Source organism: Delphinus delphis, chromosome 10 (genome assembly GCF_949987515.2).
Source record: "Delphinus delphis chromosome 10, mDelDel1.2, whole genome shotgun sequence".
NCBI classification, from domain to species: domain Eukaryota; kingdom Metazoa; phylum Chordata; class Mammalia; order Artiodactyla; family Delphinidae; genus Delphinus; species Delphinus delphis.
The window spans coordinates 19663102-19681996 of record NC_082692.2 but is presented as its reverse complement, the minus strand read 5'-3'; the positions used below and the strand labels follow the sequence as shown (position 1 = coordinate 19681996).

The following is an 18895-nucleotide window of genomic DNA, read 5'->3' as shown; positions in this document are numbered from 1 at the left end:
TTTCACCACTCTGCTTGGTACCCCAGGAGGCTTACCTCCATGAAGACTCTTATCAGCAGTGTCTTTGCCCACCAACTTCCAATCAGGTTCCCTGTGAGAAACACTAGCACCAGATGGAAGGGCAGGAGAAAGGAGCTCCGGGCTTGTTAGGCAGTGGCTGCATTCCTTTTCCAGAAGCCTGTTTGGCAACTCCTCCGCGGTGGCTACCGCTCCCTCCACGCTCCAGTAAAAGCTCCCTCCTCTTGCCGGTTCAGGCCTGGTGGCAACCACTTCCTGCAGCTGCCTGTCCTTGGGTGCTTCGCCAACCCTGATACGTTCCCTCAACCCTCACATCTCTATAAATAATCTTTTCGTTAATCTTCCTTCAGTTACCCTCTTAACATGCCATCTGACTGTTACACTAGCCAATTTACACTCTCTCTAATAAATTGAGAATACTTGTTTTCCCACACTTTTGGCAATCCTGTCATGCCAAACGTTTTTTGAGCTTTTACTTAGCATTCACCCTTATTTCTTTATTTTTTCTGGGCACCGATGTTGTTATTTATCTTTCATCACAGATAGTTTTTCCTGTTGAGATTCAGTTTCTTAAAGGCCATTGCATAAGTATGATCTCAGTCCCTTCAGGCTGCTATAACAAAATACCACAGACTGGGTGGCTTATAAACAATAGAAATGTATTTCCTACAGTTGTGGAGGCTGGGAAGCCCAAGATCAAGCCCAGTCAGCTGGCGGATTCTGTATCTGGTGAGAACCAGCTTCCCGGTTCATGTGTGTCTTCACCTGGTAGAAGGGGCGAGGGAGCCCTCTAGGGTCTCTCTCTCTCTCTCTCTCTTTTTAAAAAAAATGAGGTATAGTTGATGTACAATATTAGGTAAGTTTCAGGTGTACAACATAGTGATTCACAATTTTTAAAGGTTATACTCCATTTATAGTTATTATAAACTTTTGGCTATACTCCCTCTGTTGTATTATATATCCTCGTAGCTTATTTATTTTATACATAGTAGTTTGTACCTCTTAATCCCTTACCTCTATCTTGCCCCTCCCCCCCTTTCATCTCCTCACTGGTAACCACTCATTTGTTCTCTGTATCTGTGAGTCTGTTTCTATTTTGTTGTATTCACTAGTTAGTTTATTTTTTAAATTCCACATATAAGTGGTATCGTACAGTATTTGTCTTACTCTGACTTATTTCACTTAGTATAATGCCCTCCAAATTCATCCATATTGCTGCAAATGACAACATTTCATTCTTTTTTATGGCTAAGTAGTATTCCATTATGTATATATACCACTTCTTCTTTATCCATTCATCTGTTCATGGACACTTAGTTTGCTTCCATATCTTGGCAATTGTAAATGATGCTGCTGTTAACGTTGGAGTGCATGTATCTTTTTGACTTAGTATTTTTGTTTTTTTTGGATAAATACCCAAGAGTGGAATTACTGAGTGATATGGTAGTTCTATTTTTATCTCTTTGAGGAACCTCCATACTGTTTTCCATACTTGCTGTACCAATATACATTCTTACCAACAGTGTACAAGGGTTCCCTTTTCTCCACATCCTCGCCAACATTTGTTATTTTTGGTCTTTTTGATGGTAGTCATTCTGACAGGTGTGAGTTGATATCAAATTGTGGATTTGATTTGCATTTCTCTGATGATTAGTGAGATTGAGCTTCTTTTCATGTGCCTGTTGGCCATCTGTATTTCTTCTTTAGAGAAATGTCTGTTCAGGTCTTCTGCCCATTTTTTAATTGGTTTTTGTTTTGTTTTTTTTTAACTTTAGTTATATGAGATGTTTATATATTTTGGATATTAACCTCTAGGGTCTCTTTTTTTTTTAAATTTCTTTTATAAGGGCACTAATCCCATTAATGAGGGCTCCACCTTCATGACTTAATCACCTCCCAAAGGCCCCCACCTCCAAATATCATCCTGTTGGGGGTTAGGTTTCAACATGTGAATTTGGGGGGGGCTACAAACATTCAGTGTATAGGAAGATAAATATTTCCTCAATATTGTATTAGTTAAGTTTTCAGAAGTCCAATTAAGAATATCACAAAAGTCAACCAAAATTATTTTAAGAGTTATTGGAGACTCTAATACTTTAAAATATTATATGCTGTAAGGAATCGTTATAAATTCTGTTGGGTGTGATGATGACACTGTTGGTAGGTTAAAAATAAAAAGTCCTTATCTTGGGCTTCCCCGGTGGCGCAGTGGTTGAGAGTCCGCCTGCCGATGCAGGGGATGCGGGTTCGTGCCCCGGTCCAGGAAGATCCCACATGCCGCAGAGTGGCTGGGCCCGTGAGCCATGGCCGCTGAGCCTGCGCGTGCGTACTGCAAAAAAAAAAAAAAAAAAAAAAAGGGCTTATCTTTAGAGATATCCTCAAAACACTTATACGTGAGATGATATGATATCTATCTAGATTTTTTAAAATTTTTATTTATTTTTATTGGAGTATAATTGCTCCAGAATATTGTGTTAGTTTCTGCTGTATAGTGAAGTGGATCAGCTATATGTATACCTATATCCCCTCCCTCTTGGACCTCCCTCCCACCTCCCCGCCCCCCTCCCCCCACAGATATCTAGATTTACTTTAAACTACTCCAGATAAATAAAAAATAGAGTGTGAGGAACACATGGACCAAGACTGGGAAAATGTTGATAACTGTTGAAAGTAGGTGGTGTTTCATTATATCCACTTTTTTCCATTCTATACCCATTTATTATCCCCACTCCTATTTGTATGAAAATGTTCAAAATAAGAAGTAAACAAATGGGAATGCCCTGGTGGTCCAGTGGTTAGGACTCTGCACTTTCACTGCTGGGGGCTGGGGTTCGATCCCTGGTCCGGGAACTAAAATGCAAGCTGTGTGGTGAGGCAAAAAAAAAGTAAACAAACAAGAAAAGCCCATAGCAATAACAAACAAAAGGTAACTAAGAAATTCAAATAGGGGAAAGAATGGCCAGCACAGTCCCCAGGAGAGGCTCTCTAGCCTGCCTCAGCCCCTGGCTCTCAGCATCCGCCGGACCAGCCCTGCTCAGCCCAGGCGAGATAAAGGCGATCCTCATTTTCAGCACCCATGGTGCTGGGCTGCACCCTGCAGGCCTACAAGCCCTGTACTTGCCCATCCTTGAGAAGGAGCCGAGAGTCAGCGACAGAGACATCTGTGGTTAATGGGTAGAGGGATCTCACACGGTGCTGGAATGACACCCCAACTGTGTGTGGCGGACGATGGGCAGGACATGGCAGTAGTCTTCGTTCCCGGGGGAAGAGAGAGGTTACCAGTTACAGGGGGAATTGACTTAGGGTTGGCTTACCAGTTACCGGGGAAATAGCAGAGGGACATACCTCTCATTGCCCCTTTGATAAACTATCAAGGTGTAGATGTTCTGATCTAAGATAAGAACAGTGACTAGCTGGCGCTGGTGCAAGTATGTAGGAAGGTCAGTCATGTGAGTAGGGTGTAGGTGAAGCAGGCGCCGGTGGAGCAGGTAATGTACAGAGAGCGAGAGAACAGCCAGCTTGAGTGGCCTAATCATACACGTGGGAACTTTCCAAGTTCTACCAGCCCTATGGTAAAGATACGCAACAGCAAATCATCAGGAGACTTTCCATTTGGTACCTAAGAGAGATGAAAATGTAATTTCCTAGAAGGAGGATTATTAATTGTAGGATCTAATGACAAACTGACATGTAGACATTATATAACATTGTATTTTGTCTTCCATGTGGATTCTTCAGAGAGTGAACTTGGCATTTTAGATCTAATTCAAGTATTTTGGAACATTAGATAAGTGTTTTTGAAAGTGTCTGTGAACTGGTTTTAATTTTCCATGTAGACAGGAATAGAAATGGTGATGGGAGTAATGATACTAGAGACCAATATGAATGAGATTATTACATAAATGGATGCACAAAATAAGCTGAAGATCTCTGAGACTCGCATAGCAGGAGCTCCAAGCTGTACTGTATGTATCAGATGTAAAAAAAAAAAAGAATCTTCCTGTGATCCAAGAAATGTCAATGGTGGTGATATAAGTATAAATGTGCCAAACCTGCCTTCTTTCAGATAAAAAATTTAAAAGGTTACTCCCAGGTAAAATCCAGAGGGAAAAGTCATCTAAGTTTACCATTCACTTGTTCACCCAAAATAGGGGAGAGTCTTAGCTTTTGCTCTTGGATTGAAGCCAAGGTACTATATACAAGTTGTACAAAATTAGTATGTGGAGTTCAATGTTGCTTTCCTTGCTCGGTGATTTTAAAGAAATCGAGTAGTTCCTGTATGATTTTTTTTTTCCTTTTCTAAACTGCATTTCTATGCCCACCAAAGGCATGTTCTAGTATTGGCTACTGTAGTATTCAATATTTCAAAAAGTGTTTGAAACATTTCTTTAACTATCAAAACCCAAAACCTTGGCGTTTGAATGGGTATCAAGTGCAGCATTCCTTAATTCTTTCTGCTATTTGTCACAATTGTTATTTAAAGAACCAAATATGTATTGCATGAAGACATTGTACCCTTTTTCCCTTAGTTAAAATAAATGCCAAGGTACCTGGAAAAATAATTCAAGTGAACAATTCAGTAAGTCCATATCTCAGTATGATCTGCATTCCATTAGGTATGACTATGAACATTTAATCAAAACTTTGCAGTTGTAATTTCATGTTCACATTGTATTTGAATACCTCCCAATATTTTTGAAAGAAAATTTTCAAACACACGTGTATTGCCTGTCCACAGATTTCTCACGCTTTTTTTATTTTGAAAAATTTCAACTATACATGAAAATGGAAAGACTAGTACTGTGAAAGCCTGTATACCCTCTACCCAGATTTAACAGCCATGTTTTTGATCTCTCTGCATATAGCTTTTTTTAACCGAACAATTTGCAATTCTTCGTGACACTTTTGCTCCTTCTATTTCTTCCCTTTCCTCCTGAGCTTTTCATTGTCCCTGCTCAGAACCCTTCACCAATTCTGCTTGCTGCTTGCCCCTTGAACCAGGCATTCTAAATGACTCCAGCTCCATCCTTTGTCTTCAATTAAGCACTAAAACATTTTGTCGCTTATTAAAGGAATATCAGGCATCAGTAAGAAGATGGAGAAAATCTGCTTTGTGTGGGAGAACTCAAGAGAATGTTCTGGCCTTTGGGTGTTGACTGAAAAACCATACCCCGAAGCTATTCAGAGGAAGGAATGTAGGTAAAAAGCAAAAATGATTTTGCATGTTAGAGGCTTAGGGAAAAGATTTGATGGCAAATAAGGCAGACTATCATCTTTCTCAATTATAAAGTTGTGGGATGCCATCTATCCATGGTAAAGACCCATCTCCCCCATCTCCACACATAAAGTGGACAATTGCAAACCCCACTAACACAGTATACATGGTAACCCCAAATATACAGGTCTTAGTGCTTCACAGGGTTAATCGATCTATTTCGCTTGAAAGGACTGCATCTAATCCTTTAAGTATTAGGGAATGGATTGCTAATCCATAAACAAAAGAGAAAAGCAAGTCCCTGTGCTACCTGAATGATAGGTAAATCTTCCATTCAGGAGTTCATTGCTATTAAGGAGACAACACCTCTGCTGAGAATTAAGCCTAAACTGAGGTAAAGTGGACCTTGAGATTAGGAGAGAAAAAGAACCAGTACACAGTGCTGATGTGTCAGGTAAAGAACAAGGAAGGAGGCAAGCTCAGTCCTTTAGTAAGGGGTGTGTGTGTGTGTGTGTGTGTGTGTGTTTAAATAGAATAAGAAAACTGGATGTTTAAATCAACAAAATGCAGAAGATAAATTAGTGTGTAAGATGGGCATTAATAAGCATATATTTTACTATTGGAAAAAAAAGTTTTAAAAAAAGGAACTAGTTTAAAGCAAGATAGTTTCCTTTTTAGTTTTCTTTTATTTACCAAATATGGTAAAACTGTAGCAGCTACAGATTTAACAGAAGTAAAACAGACGATGTTATTAGGAAGTCACAAATGCACTGGTTTTAGACTTTGTTGGCTTTTAAAAATAAAACAGGGACTTCCCTGGTGGTGCAGTGGTTGAGAGTCCACCTGCCAATGCAGGGGACACAGGTTCGAGCCCTGGTCTGGGAGGATCCCGCATGCTGCGGAGCAACTGGGCCCGTGCACCACAACTACTGAGCCTACGCTCTAGAGCCCGCGAGCCACAACTGCTGGGCCCATGTGCCACGACTACTGGGGCCTACACACCTGGAGCCCGTGCTCCGCAACAAGAGAAGACATGACAATGAGAAGCCCGCGCACCGCATCGAGGGGTAGACCCCGCTCGCTGCAACTAGGGAAAGCCCGAGCGCAGCAGCGAGGACCCAACACAGCCAAAAATAAAATTAATTAGTTAATTAAAAATAAAATAAAACAGTTGCCCTTTTTATTTTCCATTCCATATTACATATTAAATACTCTCAAATATCTAAAGGACCCCAATCAGAATTTTTTAATAATAAAATAATCTTGACGTGACTTCTTTCTTATGAATTTACTAAAATACTTGAGAGGAGAAAGAATAGTTAAAAAGACATATCCTATGATTGTAATCTACTTTTAATCTAACTAGAGACTAAATAATTACTAATTTTTATGCCTGCTTTATTACAAAATGGTAGCCCAGTTGTAAACAACTTACTCTGATTTTATGTCAAAAGACTAGCACAAGTGAAAACAGAAAGTCTAGAGTTTAGTTAATAGTAGTGTATTATACCAATGTTGGTTTCTTATTTTGGCAGCTGCAATACAGTAACATAAAATGTTAACATTGGTGGAAACTGGCTGAGAGTAATATGGGAACTCCCTGTAAATAAAAGAGTAAAAAGAGTCTTTGTGACTCTTCTGTAAATATAAAATTATTCTAAAAGAAAAAGGTTATGATTTTCTAAAAAGCCTAGCACATAATATTTATAACAATGGGTGTAAGGATATAAGGATAATGGCTTGCTCAATATTATCCAGATGATTACTGCAATCATGAAAATTATACATAAAAAGCTTGCTAATTAATATTTTGGACTTTTCTAAGTAAAATCTATGTTTAAAAATTCAGCTCAGACTATCAGTTCTAAACAAGTAACCTATAAAGCACAATCAGACTACGAACAGTTCTCTGATTTGGGGGATATTAGAATACCCAGAAATAGTCTTTCTTGAGACCAAAATAAGTTGGATGAGACCATCTGAACAAAAGAAAGTTATTGTCTGCCAGTTTCTCCTGCATTTCTGGTTAATTTGGAAGGAAAAATAAAGAACTGCAAGGAATCAGATGTCCATATATATCTTCTTTTTCCATTTTTTCCTGATATTCAGATATTTCTGAAATCAGGGCAGTTGGTAAGATCTAAAAACCCAGGAGACAGAGCTCTTTTAATAAGTAATTTTGTAGAGCTCATTAAAGATATCACATGCCTTATTAAATTAACTAACTAACCCAAAGAACCTGTGTCCAGTCCCGCCACAGTTCTTGGCATTTAATCTTAGAGACCAGGCAGCTGGCAGACAGTAGCCCATGGGCCACATCTGGCCTGTTGTTCTTATTTTTAAAGCCCATGAATTGAGACTGGTTTTTACACTTTTATTTTTTTTTTTGCGGTACGCGGGCCTCTCACCAATATGGCCTCTCCCGCCGCAGAGCACAGGCTCCGGACGCGCAGGCTCAGCGGCCATGGCTAACGGGCCCAGCCGCTCCGCGGCATGTGGGATCTTCTCGGACCGGGGCACGAACCCGTGTCCCCTGCATCGGCAGGTGGACTCTCAACCACTGCGCCACCAGGGAAGCCCTGGTTTTTACACTTTTAAATAATTGAAGAAAAAAAGACCAAAAGGAGAATATTTCATGACCCATGAAATGAAATTCAACTTTTAGCATCTGTAAATAAAGTTTTATTAGAACACACCAATATCTCTATGGCTGCTTTTCTGTTACAAAGGCAGAGCTGAATAGTTGTGACAGAGATGATAAAATCTAGCATATATACTGGCCCTTTAGAAAAAAAGTTTGTCCATTCTATTATAGACAACTTCCCCCATACACACACACCTCCCTCTTGGTTTTCAGAGCAGTGTTCTCATTTGACTTTCCAGCTAACTGCCACTCTGGAATGTAAGCAGCCATACGACAGGCTTGGTCTGGTGAGGACAGGACAAGGAGTGTGGTTAGCTAGGAGGGGCCTGGCAGACACTAATACAAAGGTAAGATGTCAAGTACTGGAAGAGCTAATATATGGCTGAAGAGGCTGGGCAGGTCCTGGTGATCTGATAGAAAGGTCGCATTTTAGGAAGTCAGCCGAGGAATGAGGAGACAGGAATAGGAGACATGATATGAGTGGTCTAGGAAGAGCCTAGAAGGTCAGAGTTTGCAAGAGCTGCATGAACAAGCAGGGTGAAAGCAAACCCACATTCTAATCTTGAGACAAAGGTCACTGCCCCGTTTTACCCTGCTATCTGGGGTTGGATGGCATTAGGTCCAAAACTACTAATGACGTTCAGAAGAAAATCAAGGATGTGAGGGGAACCCTACCTTCTCATAGATTCAACTCCTGTGATGGGTGCTGAAGAAAAACCGCTTATCTCTCGACCACTAGACTTTCCTTGATACTGGTCTTCCTCCACTTACAATGGTGTTACGTCCTGATGAACCCATCGTAAGCTGAACATATCGTAAGTCAAAAATGCATTTAATACACCCAACTTACAGAACCTCATAGCTTAGCCTGGCCCACCTTAAACGTGCTCAGACACTTACATTAGCCTACAGTTGGGCAAAATCATCTAACACAAAGCCTAGTTCATAATAAAGTGTTGGATATCTCATGTTGTTTATTGAATACTGTACTGAAAGTGAAAAACAGAATTGTTTACCCTCGTGCCTGAGTGGCTGACTGGGAGCCGTGGCTCGCCGGCCGCTGCCCAGCATCACAAGAAAGTATCATACTGTTTATCACTTGCCCAGGAAAAGATCAAAATTCAAAATTTGAAAGACGGCTTCCACTGAATGCATATCACTTTCACACCACTGTGAAGTTGAAAAATAAGTCAAACCATCATAAGTCAAACCATCGTAAGTTGGAGATGATCTGTATACAGTTCCACAAAGTATTGATTACAAGATATCTTTACTTTTATATCTTTACCTTGGGGCAGAAGCTTGTCCTTCTTTCATGACTAGGCCATATATCTAGTTCCATTATCAAAGTGAAAAGCTATCTTACCCATCTCCCAAGCAAGCAAATCCCCTCATATGTCACTACAAGTCCCCAGTGCCTACATTCATCCCAATTCCCATCAGACTATACAGGAAGTATATACTGTAATGAACAATAGTTGGGCGATGAAAAGTGACAAAAAGAGGGAAGTCATTAAGTTGTGCTGATTCAATCATTTAATAGCCAGGAATAAAAATAGATAATTTTTTTGATTTGATAAATCAAGTGTAGTGGAATAAGTATGTTTTAAAATGTAAAGATAAATACTAAAAAGAGCAGAAAGAAGGAAGAAGTGGTAATAATTTCATCAGTGCTGATAGTATGGGGTCAATTGGTCCTGTCTAAGGAGTAGAGGATTAAACGTATTACATAAATTTACATTTATAAAGAACCATTACGTTAGGAGTTTGGAATTAACATATATACACTACTATATATAAAGTAGTTAACCAACAAGGACCTACTGTATAGAACAGGGAACTATACTCAATATTTTCTAATAACCTATAAGGAAAAAGAATCTGAAAAAAAATATATATATATATGTATGTATCTATATATATATATGTCTGAATCACTTTGCTGTGCACCTGAAACTAATACAACATTGTAAATCAGCTAGACTTCAATAAAAAAATAATTTTTTAAAAACAAAGGTAACTGCTGGGGTAAAAATGCAAATATGTATTTCCTTATAACCCACACCCATACCCACAGAAGAAAATACAGTCTGAGTATTGAAAGGTTTAAACAGTAACAAAACAAAACACCACAAACAAACAAAAAACAACCAATCCAGAAAACGTTCTACAAAATGTGATGCAGAGTTAAGACCAAACGTATATGTATATGAGCTTCATTAACTCTGACAGGCACTGTTGCCTACCCAACAGCCATTGCCCTGCCTTTTGCCTGTTTTTTTGCACCCTACTTTTGTTTGGAGCATGTACCCAGCCCTATGGGATGAGTCACTGTTGGCTAAGCTGGGCATGGGTATTCTGTGTCCTTTTGTCAGCATCCCTTACATCTAAGAGTAGCCAGGAGTTGACTGAAGGAAAATGTACAACCTAAAAGTTTCAAGTTATGTTTTAACCGGGGACCTTACTGAAGACTGTATAGCCCAGGAGACAGCCTCTCAGATAGCTCTGAGGAACTGTTCCGAAGAGGGAAGGGAGGAGCCAGGGTATACAGGACTTTTTGTTGGGAAACAAAAACACCCCCTCGCCCAGAAAAAAAAAAAACCCATGTCGTCAAACATCAAAAGATTACTGCTAATCACAAAAAAAATCTCAAGTTAATGATTTTAGTGCCTGTCTGTGTATGGGAAGGTGTAAGAGTCTGGACTCATTGAAATTATTCCTTAGATGTGTATCTTAACTATCTAGGGCCAGTATCCTGTTTTTCTCCATCCCGAATTCTCCTCAGGGTGCACCACTGGGGTGACTGCAGTGGCTGATGGCTTGATTACAGGCAACATTCGTTGTTTACTGGAATGGCAGGCAGGCAATTTTTTTTTTTTTTATACACTGGTATATGACCCATTTTTATGGCCAATGAGACTTGAGGGGACATCTACTGCAGGGCACCGGAAAATATAGTTTTTTCCCCGATAAGAGTAGCCCCAGGAGGATAGAACCTTTTACCCTGGCTACCCTTTGTTTTCTGCCTTTGAATGTGCCTGTGATGTTAGGAGCTGTGGGAGCCATCTTGTGTTCATGAATCAACAAGAATAAGGGCTGGCAGAGCAGAGGGAAGGAGCCTGAGATCTGATGACTTTGCTGAATGAAGGCCAGCTACCGAGTTGCAGAGTGAGTCATATCTTTCCTTGCAACTTTCATTTCTGTCTTCAGGCCTATAGTACAAGGAGGTCATGATTAATCTTGCTTAGCAAAATATTCCCCTCCAAAGCTTTTAACCATTTGCCTTTGCAGACGTTTAGGTATTTCACTTGCAGCAGAGAAGAGTTGACTTTGTACTAAAAATCTTCCTAGCAGAGAATCTTCCCAGCTTCAGATTACATAAGTGACCTTTAGCTTGTGGCATAGAATTCCAGATCACTGGAAATGGCAATGCAATAACGGAAAATGATTCAGAAGGAGCTTCTTGAGGTCACACACTTGGGTTACATAAACTGCTTCAAACAGCCTTTAATTCTTTATTCTTATACATGCTTAAGCTCCTATTAGTTATTGGGTATTACTACTGCTTGGTATCTTTTACTGATTTCAACAATGACCTCTTTTTAGCTAAATCCATTATTCTTCTCCGGTTCTTCATTTTCTTGACGTCTCTATTGCATTTTTAGAAAACAATTACTCCTACCCTCAAATGCTCTCTTCCTTGACTTCTGTCCTATTGGCTAGCAGTTTCTTCTCTTCTCATTGCCTTTGATTCCTCACGCCACCCCTTCGCGGGATATTCCCTTTCCCCAGTCCTTTGCTCCCTGCTTCTTTATTCTTTCACTCAAGGCCACATCATCTTCCCTACAGCCATTACCTCTGTGCTAACAAAGGCCTGTGCTACTTTCTCACTTAAATTGTAGCCCCCCCACTGCTCCTTGCTATTTCCTCTTGGATATTGCACTGGTACTGCAATTTGAACGTATCTCCCTTCTCAGACTGGCTCCTTTTTCCATTTTCCTGCCTGTGGTCATGGCACGGTCATTTTCTTAGTCGCTGCTGTTGTTTGGTAGAAACGGAAGAAATTTAAGTTGGCTCAAACAGCAGAACTTTATTTTCTTACAGCTCTGGTGGCTAGGAGTCCACGATTAAGGCGTTGACAAGTTTAGGCCTCTCTCCTTGGCTTGTTCATGGCTGCCTTCTTGCTGTGTCTTCATATGGTCTTTTCTGTATCCACACACATCCCTCGTGTCTCTCCCTCTCTTTTTTTTTGTCTCTCCCTCTTTTTGTAAGGACACCGGTCATATTGGATTAGTGCTGACCCTAATGACCTCGTTTAACCTTAATTACGTCTTTAGAGGATTTATCTCCTGATGCAGTCACACTCTGAGGTGTGCTGGGAATTCGGTGGGGAGGGGCATAATTTCATCCATTATAGTCACCCAGGCCATAAAACTTTGTTCTCCTCTTTACTTATCTCCATTATCTTCTATCCAGACATTTAGTCTTCTAGACTTTTCCTATTGTGTCTAAATCTGTTTCTTTACCACCATTCCCAGTGCCATTCTCAGACCTTAATCGATTCTAAATTTCCTTGCCTAGTCTTTATAAGGCCCTCTATAATGACTCACCTAATCTTTTCTTTTGGTATTTTTGTCAAAGCCATTCATGTTTGTAAGAAATACAAATGCTAATCATCAAAAGGAACAGTCCTCTGCCCTAATCCCAGGCCCATCGCCCAGATGTAGCCTCCATGTAGAGCCGAATACTGTGCCAGGAGCACATTTTTTCCTTAAGATCCACTGTTCTTAGAGACTAGAAGCAAGATAGTTTGTGACACATATGAGTTCCAAAAACTAGAATAGATTTTTACTGAATAGTGGTATAACTGATGGTATATGTTTCTTAAAGGTCCAAATGTAATTTTAAAAATGGAAAAGGAAAAAAAAGACCCACTGTTAACAATCCCTGGGCCATCCAAAATAAACTGCTCTTAACAACCATACAAATACATCCTCTTTTCTGTCACTCCACCAGTTGCTCAAAAATCTTGCCACATTTAGTTCATTTCATATTTGGACATTTTCTAATTATCTTTAGAGCTTCTAATTATTATTTTTTTCCTTATTGAAAGGTATGTTAGTTTCCTAGGGTTGCCATAACAAATTACCACAAACTAGATGGCTTAAAACAATATACATTTATTCTCTCATAGTTCTGGAAGCCTGAAGTCAAGGTGTTGGGAAGGGGATGCTCTCTCGGGGCTCTAGGGAAGAAGCCTTTCTTGCTTCTTTCTAGCTTCTGTGGACCAGCAATCTTTGACATTCCTTGACTTGTAGTTTCATTATTCAGTTTCTGCCTCCATCTTCACATGGCCTTCTTCCTTGTGATTCTGTGTATGTCTCCTCTTCTTGTAAGGACACCAGTCATTGGATTTAGGGACCACCCTAAATCCAGGATGTTTTCATCTTGAGATCCTTAACTAATTACATCTGCAAAATCCCTATGTCCAAATAAGGTCACTTTTTTTTTTTTTAAGGGTGTTGTTTTTCACTTTGTTTCACGAAACGAAATATTTACCAGGTTACCAAGAAAATGCATAAGGCAACAATAAGTACCAGAAAAAAAAAGACAGAATGTGCATTTGAGTTCAGCTAAATCATACTATCTAGCATGTTGACTGGTACAACTTCCAGATTTTCAATGTATTCTTGATTGAGGATCCAGATTCCAGTCTTCTTTTTCTCCATTAACTCTCATTTTTTAGGGTTAGATCTGTATTCCCTTAAAGGTTTTCTTCTCTTTCCACAAAGGGACAAAAATTCAGGTCAAAAACTGTAGTCACATCCCAGGCTTGAGAAAATAATTGGCAGTTAAATAATGAAAGCGGTTATTCCTCCCCTACACATTCCCAAAAGAGAACATGAAGGCTGGATAATTATAATTGGCTTTTTGACCATCAACCCCCAACAGGATTTTTCCATCCTACCATTGAAGTGTTGGGTTCTCTACACTGTCCAAGAATCTGGAGTGAATGTTCTTGTCTTCTGCTGAACTTAAAGCTTCTGTTTGGAGTAACATAAACCAAGACTAGTTTCCCGTTCATGCAACAGCCCTTCATGTGTTTGAAGATGGCTACTCTGCTGCCGCTGAGCCATCCTCCCATCAACTAAGAAATGCCCCAGTTCTTTCAATCATTCTTCAAATAACTTGACTTCTAGTACTCTACCCAGCTTATCTGTGCCTTCTAGACAGTGCAATTCTTCAGTATGCCTGAGTGTGTACCTAAAACTAAACACAATACCCCAAAGGTGACATCCTATCCTGCCCAGAGAGATGTGGTTACTTCCCATCAGCCATGCAGCGTTTCCTTTAATGCAAACTAAGTTTGGGGACTATTTTAAAGTATCTGCATCCACTGTTGTACCAAGCTTGTGATGAACTAAAGTCTTTATCTTTTATTTTAAGACTTAATACCATTCTGAGTCTTTAATTGCACTTATGCAATTGATTTTTAAAAAAACCTAAATATGAGATTTTACATTTATTCCTATTAAATATATCTTGAAGCTTCCAGCCCACGGAGGCCATATTGATACTCTCATGAGCTCTGAGGGCCAGAAGGTCACATTTTGAGGTTCCATGTGGACATGAAGTTTCAGGGGACACTATTCAACCCACTATAAGGGAAAAATATGACTTGCTCAGTATATCATTAATGTTTTTCCCACCCTAACTACTTTGAAGAAAGAGGGAATTATGGTCCAAAATGAACCCAGGAGCTCAAACAATGTCATCACTGCCTTGTTTCTCTCCAACACTATGGCTTTGTTTTCCTCTATGTTGGCTTCATTCCCAAGCAAGCTTACCTCATGTGCCAGCAAAGATAGGTTCTAGCATCTCTCTAGGCTCATCCTCTTCATAGATTATGATCCAAGAAAAAATACAAATGACTTTGCCGATAGTTCCAGCAAAATACCTAAGGAAGTCTCAGATAGACCTTGTTTGGCTCATCTCTGAACCAATCACTGTGGTCAGGGGAATGAACAAATCTTGCTCAGCCTAACCTGGGTCACATGCCCACCCTAGTATGAGAGGTGAAATGACCGTACCTAAACCACAGGGAATAAGAATGGGGAAGGATGCTGCCTTAAGAGATCCTTGGTAGATGAAAATCACATTATTCCTTGCAAAGCTGAAAATAGCTTTATCAATAGCTTGATTGATAGTTTAACTGTACGTAAAATTCTAGGTTTATGATAATTTTCTTCCAAAATGTCTAAAGGAATATTTCATTGTTTTCTTTTTCCCCAGAATTTATTATGAAAAAGTTCAAAAGTACAGAAAAATTGAAAGCATTTTATGTGAACACCCATATGTCTATCACCTAGATTCTATGATTGTTACGTTTACATTATCAAATATCTATCCATTATTCATCCCTCTATTCATCTATTGATCCATCTTATTTCTTAGGCATTTCAAGATCAGTTTCCGACATTACTACACTTTACTCCCAAACACTTTGGCATGCATATCATTACCTAGAGTTCAATATTTGTTTATAACTTTTTAATTTGAGTTAAAATTTGTATACAACAAAAGGCGAAAATTTTACGGGTACCATTCAATGAGTTTTGACACTGCAACCCAAATCCATATCAAGATACAGAACGTGATGTTCCTTCATGTCCCTTTCCAGTAAACCCCTGTACCTGCCCCTCGCAGAGACAACCGTTATTCTGGGTTTTTTTTTCAATCATAGGTTAATTATGCCTGTTTTAGGACTTCATGTAGATGGATTCATACAGTATTCATTCTTTGTAAGAATTATTTTATTCTACATAATGTTTTTATTTATTTATTTTTACATAATGTTTTTGATGTTCATCTACATCATAGTCTGTATCTATTCCACTGTATGAATGAATATACCACAGTTTATCCATTCCCCTATCGATAGACACATGGGGGCTGTTTCCAATTTTCAGCTATTATAAATAAAGCTGTTATACACATTCTTGTACACATGTTTTTGTGGGCATAGTTTTCAACTTTCTTGGACAGACACTTAGGAGTGGAATTGTTGAGTCATAGAATAGCTGTAGGTTTCATTTTATAAGGACCTGCCAGATCTTTATGCAAAGGAGTCGTACCGTTTTATAGTCTTCCAACAATATATGAGAGTTCTAGTTGCTCCACAATCCTTGCCAACATTTGTTGTTGTCAGTCTTTTCAATTTCAGCCATATTGATGAATATGTTGTGATGTTTCATTTTGATTTTAGTATTCATTTTCTAATGTCTAATGATTTTGAGCACTTTTTCATGTGCAATTCATGTATTTTCTTTTAGATAGTGTCTAAGCAAATCTTTGAACTTGCATATTTACTAAGCCCGTGTGCCACAACTACTGAGCCTGTGTGCCACAACTACTCCCATATGAATATCCAGTAGTTTTAGCAATGTTTAAAAAAAGATTCTGTTGTTTTTCTGACGTCTGATAATTGCATATAGCCTGTTGCCAGTCTGATTTTTTTTTTCCTTTGAAGTTGACCTATTTTCTCTCATCTCTGAGTGCTTTCTGGATCTTCTCTTTTCCTTAGTACATCTAATATTATCTTGCTTATCTTTCAGTATACCCTTTGAATCTGAAGATTCCTGGCTATCTTAGCTTTGGCATATTTTCTTCAATGATTTCTGTAACATCTTCTATTGTTGCACTTTCTTTGAGCTTTCTTTCTGGAATTCCTATTGGTTAGATCTTGGACCTGGATTGGACCTCTAGGTCTTTTATATTTTTGCTTTATTTTTGGTCTTTTTCTGTTTTCTAATGTCATATTACCACCTTTCTAGAAAAAATTTCAGTTTGGCAAGCATATTTTTAATTTCCAAGTGGCTGTCCTTGACTTTCTTGTTTTCCAAGTGTCTCTTATTATAGCACCCTGTTTTTGTTTTTTGTTTTTTTGTGGTACGCGGGCCTCTCACTGTTGTGGCCTCTCCCGTTGCGGAGCACAGGCTCCGGATGCGCAGGCTCAGCGGCAATGGCTCATGGTCCCAGCCGCTCCACGGCATATAGGATCTTCCTGGACCGGGGCACGAACCCGTGTCCCCTGCATCAGCAGCCGGACTCTCAACCACTGCGCCACCAGGGAAGCCCCCAGCACCCTGTTTTTTACATTAGGTGTTCACTGTCTTATAGAATACCTCTGAGAATATTAATTAGAGGTTTGAAAAACTCTTTTTCTGTTACCCAAGTTGGTTCTTGTGAGGTCAGCTTTTATTTTTGCTTCTTCTGTTTTTTGGGTTTTTTTCTTCTTTTCTGTTTTATGTAGCTGATTTCCCTTGTGTGTCCAGTGATGTGAGGGTGCTTTTTTTAACATTTGAAAAAGAGGAAATAGGCTGATTTTTTTCTTCAACTGTTACATACCAGGCTGTTTTCTGCTAGTTAATTTCCTGGAAAAACAGAAGAGATTTGACAGAAAATTCTGTGTTCATGAGCAGAGCTTGCTAAACAGGGAGGCTTCTAGTTACAAGGAAAGGCTAGGGAGCCAGAGAGAGGAGGGTTTACCTGGACGGCTACCACTCACCTTAGCATTAGTTCATCAGTATTTAATTAAAGTTATTGTCTGCTTATTGTCCTGTTCCCGTTACTCTTAGCTTTTATGGCTTTATTCATTTAAAAAATTCTTTACTGCTCTTTAAAATTGTGTATTGTAAGGGAGAGGAGACAAAAGTTTTTGCTTAGACTGCTGTTTTGAACCTAATCTTCTATCTTTTAAAAATTATTTCCTGCTCTTTCTAAATGGGCATCTTCCACTATATTTAGGTTGTTACGTTTACTGTCTCATGGATATACCAGACTAGTAGCTACCTTCTTGCCTTCAGTTATTGTGTTTCTTTTCCAGATATTTCCTTCTTCTCTTCGCCCTCTTCTTCCACCTAAGCCTAATGAAATTTTTTCCCAACTTTTGAAGCTAACTTGAGCACACTTCCTCCATGAATCCCATCTGTTTAATCCAGCTTTCATTGACATCCCTTTCATCTTACTACTATCCAACTCAGTACCTGTCATTCACAATTCAGCTCTTTTTTAAAAAAATATTTATTTGGCCGCGCCAGGTCTTAGTTGCAGCACACAGGATCTTCACTGTGGCATGTGGGATCTAGTTCCCTGGCCAGGGATCGAACCCAGGTCCCCTGCATTGGGAGCATGGAGTCTTAACCACTGGATCACCAGGGAAGTCCCCACAATTCAGCTCTTAATTATACAGGCTAGTATTGCTCATACTTGTTTCAGATATTTATTATTATGTTGGTAACTATTAAAAACTCTTTGGGAACAGGTTTTTTTTCTGTCCTTCAAAACACGTAGCATAGTATGCATGTGTAGTAGATATTCAGTAAGTATTTGTAATAACTTCCCTACTATTTGCAAGAAAGGAGGCAGATGACAGCTTTTTTTTTTTCCTTTCTTTCTGGAAACAGTAGGAGACCTGTCTTTGAATTGGAAGCTGAAGTGGGGACACTCCATTCCGGGCAGAAGAAATGCTTATTCTTCTCCACTAAGGAAAAAAACAAGTTACATAGCATAAATGTTTTCTGAAAGCAATGGAGATAGAATGATCCACCAGAGTTGAATCAACAGAGGCAAGAGTGGTTTGGAAAAAAACCGAAGTAAGAAAATGTGATTTAAAAATACATTTTACAGGGCTTCCCTGATGGCGCAGTGGTTGAGAGTCCGCCTGCTGATGCAGGGGACACGGGTTCGTGCCCTGGTCCGGGAGGATCCCGCATACCGCGGAGTGGCTGGGCCCGTGAGCCATGGCCGCTGAGCCTGCGCGTCCGGAGCCTGTGCTCCGCAATGGGAGAGGCCACAACAGTGAGAGGCCCGCGTACCAAAAAAAAAAAAAAAAAAAAAAAACACAACATTTTACAGTCTAGAATTCCACAACATTTCTAACAGTGGGTTCTCACAACATTGCTAACAGTGTCATTTTCAGTTAAAAAGGAAAGAGGTCTAGTGGTGGAACAAGAGCA

At 39.5% G+C, this 18895-nt stretch overlaps 1 pseudogene; it reads left to right on the top strand.

Moving 5' to 3' along the window:
- The first annotated feature begins 3562 nt into the window (after positions 1–3562).
- Positions 3563–4088, top strand: LOC132432959 (AP-3 complex subunit sigma-1 pseudogene; annotated as a pseudogene).
- The last annotated feature ends 14807 nt before the right edge of the window (positions 4089–18895 follow it).